General features: G+C 41.6%; 1 long non-coding RNA gene across 4 annotated transcripts; it reads right to left on the reverse strand.

Annotated features, from left to right (window-relative positions):
• Window positions 1-2,030: 2,030 nt before the first annotated feature.
• Window positions 2,031-8,807, reverse strand: LOC149977369 (uncharacterized). Of its 4 annotated transcripts, XR_016486530.1 has the most exons (4): window positions 8,484-8,807; window positions 8,054-8,115; window positions 7,402-7,433; window positions 2,031-3,947 (listed from the first exon to the last, which is right to left on the reverse strand). It is a non-coding gene; the product is annotated as an uncharacterized LOC149977369 (long non-coding RNA). The 4 variants fall into 4 exon arrangements; XR_016486528.1 differs by lacking the exon at window positions 7,402-7,433 and having other exon boundaries at window positions 2,031-3,833; window positions 8,484-8,806; XR_016486531.1 differs by lacking the exon at window positions 7,402-7,433 and having other exon boundaries at window positions 2,031-3,944; window positions 8,484-8,806.
• Between the last annotated feature and the right edge of the window lie 324 nt (window positions 8,808-9,131).

Consider the following 9,131-nt stretch of genomic DNA (forward strand, 5'->3'; position numbering starts at 1 on the left):
GATCACCCACTCATTCAAAGGTTTTAGATCACCTACTCATTCAGAGGTTTTAGATCACCTACTCATTCAAAGGTTTTAGATCACCTACTCATTCAAAGGTTTTAGATCACCCACTCATTCAAAGGTTTTAGTTCACCCACTCATTCAAAGGTTTTAGATCACCTACTCATTCAGAGGTTTTAGATCACCTACTCATTCAAAGGTTTTAGATCACCTACTCATTCAAAGGTTTTAGATCACCCACTCATTCAAAGGTTTTAGATCACCTACTCATTCAAAGGTTTTAGATCACCTACTCATTCAAAGGTTTTAGATCACCTACTCATTCAAAGGTTTTAGATCACCTACTCATTCAGAGGTTTTAGATCACCTACTCATTCAAAGGTTTTATATCATCTACTCATTCAAAGGTTTTAGATCACCCACTCATTCAAAGGTTTTAGATCACCCACTCATTCAGAGGTTTTAGATCACCTACTCATTCAGAGGTTTTAGATCACCTACTCATTCAAAGATTTTCGATCACCTACTCATTCAAAGGTTTTAGATCACCCACTCATTCAGAGGTTTTAGATCACCTACTCATTCAAAGGTTTTCGATCACCTACCCATTCAAAGGTTTTAGATCACCTACTCATTCAAAGGTTTTAGATCACCTACTCATTCAGAGGTTTTAGATCACCTACTCATTCAGAGGTTTTAGATCACCTACTCATTCAGAGGTTTTTCTTTATTGTTACTATTTTCTACATTGCAGAATATTAGTGAAGACATCAACACTATGGAAATAACAATTAATTTGTGCAATTTCCTTCCATATTTGAGCCAATCAGTTGTGTTGTGACATATTATTACCAAGTCCATATTATGGCAAGAACAGCTCAAATAGACAGTTCATTATTACTTTAATATGACACGCAGGTCAGTCCATACAGAACTTTGAAAAGTGCAGTCACAAAAAAGCATCAAGTGCTGTGTTGAAACTGGCTCTAATGAGGACCGCCACAGGAAAGGAAGACCCAGAGTTACCTCTGCTGCAAGTTCATGAGAGTTAACCCCACCTCAGATTGCAGCCCAAATAAATGCTTCACAGAGTTCAAGTAACGGACACATCTCAACATCAACTGTTCAGAGGAGACTGTGTGAATCAGGACTTTATAGTCGAATTGCTGCAAAGAAACTCATACTAAAGGACACCAACAAGAAGAAGAGACTTGCTTGGGCCAAGAAAACACGAGCAATGGACATTAGACTGTGGAAATCTGTCCTGTGGTCTGATAAGTCCAGATTTTTTGTTCCAATTCCAAATTGTGAGACACATAGTAGGTGAACGGATCTCCGCATGTGTGGTTCCCAACGTGAAGGGGTATTGTGATGTCATTATGGGGTATTGTGATGTCATTATGGGGTATTGTGATGTCATTATGGGGTATTGTGATGTCATTATGGGGTATTGTGATGTTATTATGGGGTATTGTGATGTTATTATGGGGTATTGTGATGTCATTATGGGGTATTGTGATGTCATTATGGGGTATTGTGATGTCATTATGGGGTATTGTGATGTCATTATGGGGTATTGTGATGTTATTATGGGGTATTGTGATGTCATTATGGGGTATTGTGATGTCATTATGGGGTGTTGTGATGTTATTATGGGGTATTGTGATGTTATTATGGGGTATTGTGATGTTATTATGGGGTATTCTGATGTTATTATGGGGTATTGTGATGTCATTATGGGGTATTGTGATGTCATTATGGGGTATTGTGATGTTATTATGGGGTATTGTGATGTTATGGGGTATTGTGATGTTATTATGGGGTATTGTGATGTCATTATGGGGTATTCTGATGTTATTATGGGGTATTGTGATGTCATTATGGGGTATTGTGATGTCATTATGGGGTATTGTGATGTTATTATGGGGTATTGTGATGTTATTATGGGGTATTGTGATGTTATTATGGGGTATTGTGATGTTATTATGGGGTATTGTGATGTTATTATGGGGTATTGTGATGTCATTATGGGGTATTGTGATGTTATTATGGGGTATTGTGATGTTATTATGGGGTATTGTGATGTTATTATGGGGTATTGTGATGTCATTATGGGGTATTGTGATGTCATTATGGGGTATTGTGATGTCATTATGGGGTATTGTGATGTCATTATGGGGTATTGTGATGTCATTATGGGGTATTGTGATGTTATTATGGGGTATTGTGATGTTATTATGGGGTATTGTGATGTCATTATGGGGTATTGTGTGTGGCTTGATGAGGGGAAAAAACAAACATTTAATCAATTTTAGAATAATGCTGTAACACAACAACATTTGGAAAAAGTCAAGGGATCTGACTACTATCCGAATGCCCTGTATATGATAACTAAAAGATGATTGACCTGAAGGTATGAGTGTAGTAAGTATGTGGTAATAAATAAATATTATACTGCGTACATGTTGTTACTACTATTTTTACATAGTAAGTATCTTGTAGTCTAGTGGTTAAGAGCATTGGGCCCAAAACCCAAAAGGTCACCTTAGCCGAGTAGGTGGAAAAATCTGTCTGTGCCTTTAATCAATGGCACTTAAACCTAGAGTGTAAGTCCCTCTGGATAAGAACGACTGCTAAATGACTCAAATGTAAAATTATGTGCAATAAGCACATGTTGTTAATTTGTATTTATTAAATAATTATGTAGTACTTACTTGCTTGGTTCCAAGTAAGTATATTTGGGACTAAATGGTTAATATGTCTATGTTTTTATTCTAGATATTTACCTAGTTATTACCTCGTAATTTCCGGGCTGTAAAATGAACAGTTACCTACATTTCCATTACGGAAAAAGAGTCCAGAATGTTTTGCTTCCCTGAGTCAATATTTCCACTGATATTGTTGTTGTACGCTTGATAATTGGACCCTCCACTGTGTGGTTTGGTGATTCTATCTGTGAAATAATAGGAGAGATTAATCATTCAGACAGCACGGGCCATTGTAGGGAGACTAGGACAGCATCCCAAGTAGCACCCTAGTCAATTTAAAGTGCACTACCTTTGACTCAAGCCCTATGGGCATTGGTCAAAACTAGTGCACTATGTAGGGAATAGGGTGTAATTTATGACGCAGCCTATATCACATGGAGGAAATCTCTCCTTTAGAAATAGACTGTATGGGCTCCATATGAAGTACAATAGGATGTTGTTGGAGATCCAACAACAAATCCATGCTTTGCGGAGGACTTTTTTTTATCTTGGCATGAGGTGAAGCAGAGAAGAGTTGTCAGATTTAAGATATACAATAAATTGTAATTGCAAAAAATATAGTACAGATTACAAAACGTGGCCCTCAAATGGATGTCAATTATTGAATTAACAAAAGAAAGGACTTGAATGTCAGAGTAAATAATGCATTACCATGTTATTATCAACATTGGAGGGAGAAAGTCTGAGTCCCAAATGGAGCCCCATGCAGCTAAAATACTCAGGATCAACAACAGCTAAAATACTCAGGATCAACAACAGCTAAAATACTCAGGATCAACAACAGCTAAAATACTCAGGATCAACAACAGCTAAAATACTCAGGATAAACAACAGCTAAAATACTCAGGATAAACAACAGCTAAAATACTCAGGATCAACAACAGCTAAAATACTCAGGATAAACAACAGCTAAAATACTCAGGATTTAATGAAGGTTCGAGGAACGGGGCCTCTCAGGTAAGTGGTCGATAGGCCTCTCAGGTAAGTGGTCGATAGGCCTCTCAGGTAAGTGGTCGATAGGCCTCTCAGGTAAGTGGTCCCGTGTGGCGGCTCCTTGGACCGCTTGTGGTAATTAACAACAAAAAAGAAAGAGAGAGCGATGAGTCCTGGGTTTCAACATTTATTCTCAACTTGCGCCGGTTGGCGTGCAGCTCGGGCATGGATCCTCTTCTTCTTCTTGGGGGCAAAGAATGGGAAGAGGGAGAGACAGGTGAGTCAAACATTGCCTAGTACCGTCTTTCATTGCCTAGTACCGTCTTTCATTGCCTAGTACTGTCTTTCATTGCCTAGTATCGTCTTTGGCGTCTGATCGAGGTGATTATCATTCTCACTTCAGGTTCTTCTAAGGTTTAGGGGGAGCCTGCCTGTCTGCCTGCGTAACTACACCTCAACGTATACCTATTTTGAGGTAAATAGGGACAGGTGGGACCAATACCAGGTGCTAATTGGATGCAGCACCTGGACTCGGTAGTATTGGTGTTGAATCACCAGCCCCAGTTGGTGCATGTAGAGCTGTCCATGTTGCTGACTCACCTTGGCCTCTTTAGCCGTGTAGAGCTGTCCAGGGTGCTGACTCACCTTGGCCTCTCTAGCCCTGTAGAGCTGTCCATGGTGCTGACTCACCTTGGCCTCTCTAGCCCTGTAGAGCTGTCAATGGTGCTGACTCACCTTGGCCTCGCTAGCCCCGTAAAGCTGTCTATGGTGCTGACTCACCTTGGCCTCTCTAGCCCTGTAGAGCTGTCCATGGTGCTGACTCACCTTGGCCTCTCTAGCCCTGAGAGCTGTCTATGGTGCTGACTCACCCTGTCCTCTCTTGCCCTCTGGAACTGACCAAGGCCCTGCTCCTTCTTTTGTAGCTCCCTCCTGGCCCCCGGGTTTCTATAGTCCAATTAAACAGGGTGGCAGGTTGTCTAGTGGTTAGAGCATTGGGCCAGTAACCAAAAGTTTGCTAGATCGAATCCCCGAGCTGACGAGGTAAAAAATCTGCCATTTTGAGCAAGGCAGTTAACCCACTGTTCCAGGGCCGTCATTGAAAATAAGAATTGGTTCTTAAAGGTACAAAAAACAAACAGTTAAAATACTCAAATGACCATTTAAAGGATTAATGACACAGACTGAAACATACCTCTCTCTGAATGTCTCTCTCTCTATGTCTCTCTCTCTGCCTCTCTCTGTATGTCTCTCTCTCTCTCTCTCTCTCTCTCTCTCTGTATGTCTCTCTGTCTCTCTCTGTCTGTATGTCTCTCTGTATGTCTCTCTCTCTCTCACACACTCTCTCTCTGTATGTCTCTCTCTCTCTCTGTCTCTCTCTGTATGTCTCTCTCTCTCTCTCTCTCTCTGTATGTCTCTCTCTATGTCTCTCTCTCTATGTCGCTCTCTCTATGTCTCTCTCTCTCTGTCTCTCTCTCTATGTCTCTCTCTCTGTCTCTCTGTATGTCTCTCTCTCTCTCGCTCTGTATGTCTCTCTCTCTCTCGCTCTCTCTCTCTCTCTATATGTCTCTCTCTCTCTCTCTCTCTCACACTCTCTCTCTCTCTCTCTCTCACTACCTCTCTCTGCCTCTCTCTCTCTCTCTCTCTCACTACCTCTCTATGCCGGTCTCTCTCTCTCTCTCTCTCTCTCACACACTCCCTCTCTCTCTCTCTCTATGTCTCTCTCTCTCTCTCTCTCTCTCCCTCTCACTCTCTCTGTGTCCCTCCCTCCCTCCTTTCTATCTGTGATTACACAGTCTGTCTGTCTGTCAGTCTCTTTCGGACCACAGTTAAAGTCCTGACATTAAATTGATTGGCTGGAATCCCCCATGGTTTTCTTATTGTTATTTTTTTTCTGTCTGAATGAATTAATTCCAATTTATTTGCATATTGTCTTATGTCTGTATTCATGCATTCATTCCTCATCCTACCGATCATTTGTTTCAGTTAGTACTAAATGTATTTGGACATTGTGGACATTCTGCTCTGTAGCTTCTGTAGAATCTAGTAGCTTTCCACAAATTCCCAGGTTTTCCAGAAATCCCAATTGGATAATCCCTAGAATTAGAAGGAAATGAACAGGAAAATACAAAGTCCTCAAAACAGGATTTCTTAAGAAAAAAAAGTTATCAGTATTTTGCAACCCTAGATAACCTCTGCCTTGCAGTACAGTTGACCTGTGTGGTTAGGTCATGCCAGGACATTGTAACCCTAGTTACCCTAGTGATCCGGTTAAAGTGGTACTGCTGATGAGAGTCACCCGGCATCACCCGGGCATCACCCAACACCCCAGCCCGGTAGACAGTTCACTAACACTCGGCATCACCCGGGCATCACCCAACACCCCAGCCCGTTAGACAGTTCACTAACACTCGGGCATCACCCGGGCACCCCAGCCCGGTAGACAGTTCACTATCACCCCGGCATCACCCGGGCATCACCCAACACCCCAGCCCGGTAGACAGTTCACTATCGCCCCGGCATCAGCCAACACTCCGCCCCGGTAGATAGGTCACTAAGGCCTTTTACCATTGAAAGTAATGGTCACTTCCGGTCTACTTAACTCGGGGTGTCTCCCATAGACACCAATGTAATTGCAGCTTGGGTCTGGTCTACTGACAGTAGATCATTGAACCAGAAAAAAGCTGGGTTGTATTGCATCCTCCTCCATCTCTGACTCATAGATGGAAGTGAAGTTGATGGTAGCCATATATTTCTATTCTCTCTCTCTCTCTCTCTCTCTCTCTCTCTCCCTCTCCCCCTCTCTCTCTCTCCCCCTCTCTCTCCCCCTCTCTCTCCTCTCTTCCTCTCTCTCTTCCTCTCTCTCTCATCACCTCTCTCTCTCTAAGCCCTCCTGAAGTGACAGTCCTCTCCACATTAGTCTCTCTGCTCTGATCCACAGCCTCCCACCGCTGCCTGAATACCACCATATCCCTTATATAGGACACTACGTTTGGACCAAAGCACAATAAAAAAAAAGTGTCACGGTACCTGGTAGTGCACTATATAGGGAATAGGGTGCCATAGGGTTCTGGTCTAAAGTAGTGCACTATATAGGGAATAGGGTGCCATAGGGTTCTGGTCTAAAGTAGTGCACTATATAGGGAATAGGGTGCCATAGGGTTCTGGTCTAAAGTAGTGTACTATATAGGGAATAGGGTGCCATAGGGTTCTGGTCTAAAGTAGTGCACTATATAGGGAATAGGGTGCCATAGGGTTCTGGTCTAAAGTAGTGCACTATATAGGGAATAGGGTGCCATAGGGTTCTGGTCTAAAGTAGTGTACTATATAGGGAATAGGGTGCCATAGGGCTCTGGTCTAAAGTAGTGCACTATGTAGGGAATAGGGTGCCATAGGGTTCTGGTCTAAAGTAGTGCACTATGTAGGGAATAGGGTGCCATAGGGCTCTGGTCTAAAGTAGTGCACTATATAGGGAATAGGGTGCCATAGGGCTCTGGTCTAAAGTAGTGTACTATATAGGGAATAGGGTGCCATAGGGCTCTGGTCTAAAGTAGTGTACTATATAGGGAATAGGGTGCCATAGGGCTCTGGTCTAAAGTAGTGCACTATATATAGGGAATAGGGTGCCATAGGGCTCTGGTCTAAAGTAGTGCACTACATAGGGAATAGGGTGCCATTTGAGACACAGTCCAGTCCTCACCTCAGATGAACTCATTCCTGGAAAACTTTCCTCTGAGAAAAAGGGGATGAAATGAAGATGAGTAAAGGTTGTTCAAGAGACAGAGATTACTCAATGACCTTATTAGGGAGAGTTTGTGTGTCTGGCGTGTCTGTGTACACACTCCTGTGTGTTCCTGTGTGTGTTTGTTTTGATTTTCGATGAGAATGTCTTCCTTAGTGTGTGTGTCTCTGAGTCTAGAATGTGTATAGAATGTTGGTACTAAACATTAGGAAAACCTGCACTTTCCATGAAATAGACTGACCAGGTGAATCCAGGTGAAAGCTACCATCTCTTATTAATGTCAGTGTAGATGAAGGGGAGGAGACAGGTTTAACCTTTCTGATCTCCCCATCCCGGATCCGGGTTCGTGAATACAGACTCAAGCTCATTACCATAACGCAACGTTAACTATTCATGAAAATCGCAAATGAAAAGAAATAAATATGCCATCTCTCAAGCTTAGCCTTTTGTTAACAACACTGTCATCTCAGATTTTCAAAATATGCTTCTCAACCATTGCAAAACAAGCATTTGTGTAACAGTATTGATGGCTAACGTAGCATTTAGCATTAGCATTCAGCTGGCAACATTTACACAAAAAAACAGAAAAGCATTCAAAAAAATCATTTACCTTTGAAGAACTTCAGATGTTTTCAATGAGGAGACTCTCAGATAGCAAATGTTCAGTTTTTCCTGAAAGATTATTTGTTTAGGACAAATCGCTCCGTTTTCTGCGTCACGTTTAGCTATGAAAAAACCCCTGTATCCAGGATTGTGTAAATCTATCAGCAAGCTCATTAGCATAACACAACGTTAACTATTTATGAAAATCGCAAATGAAATGAAATAAATATGCCATCTCTCAAGCTTAGCCTTTTGTAAACAACACTGTCATCTCAGATTTTCAAAATATGCTTCTCAACCATAGGAAAACAATCATTTGTGTAAAAGTAGCTAGCTAGAGTTAGCATTTCGCGTTAGCATTTAGCGTTAGCATTAGCGTTAGCATCCAGCACGCAACATTAACAAAAACATAAAAGCCTTCAAATAAAATCATTTACCTTTGAAGAACTTCTGATGTTTTCAATGAGGATACTCTCAGTTAGATAGCAGATGCTCAGTTTTTCCAAAAAGATTCCTTGTGTATTAGAAATAGCTCCGTTTTATACATCACATTTGGCTACCAAAAAAAATCCATAAATTCAGTCCTCAAAACGCAAACTTTTTTCCAAATTAACTCCATAATATCGACTGAAAACATGGCAAACGTTGTTTAGAATCAAGCCTCAAGGTGTTTTTCACATATCTCTTCATTGATACATCGTTCTTGGACACATGCTTTCTCTCCTGAATCCCAGGAGAAAATGACCGCACCTGAAGAGTACGCACAAATTTAGACAAAGGACACCGGGCGGACCTCTGGAAAATGTAGTCTCTTATGGCCAATCTTCCAATGATATGCCTACAAATACGTCACAATGCTGCTAAGACCTTGGGCGAACGACAGAAAGTGTAGGCTCATTCCTTGCGCAATCACAGCCATATAAGGAGAGAATGGAAAACAGAGCTTCAGAAATTCTGCTAATTCCTGGGTGATGCATCATCTTGGTTTCGCCTGTAGAATGAGTTCTGGGGCACTTACAGACAAAATCTTTGCAGATTCTGAAACTTCAGAGTGTTTTCTTTCCAAAACTGTCAAGAATATGCAT

Source organism: Oncorhynchus mykiss, chromosome 15 (genome assembly GCF_057628025.1).
Source record: "Oncorhynchus mykiss isolate SJ-2025 chromosome 15, ASM5762802v1, whole genome shotgun sequence".
Lineage (NCBI taxonomy): Eukaryota > Metazoa > Chordata > Actinopteri > Salmoniformes > Salmonidae > Oncorhynchus > Oncorhynchus mykiss.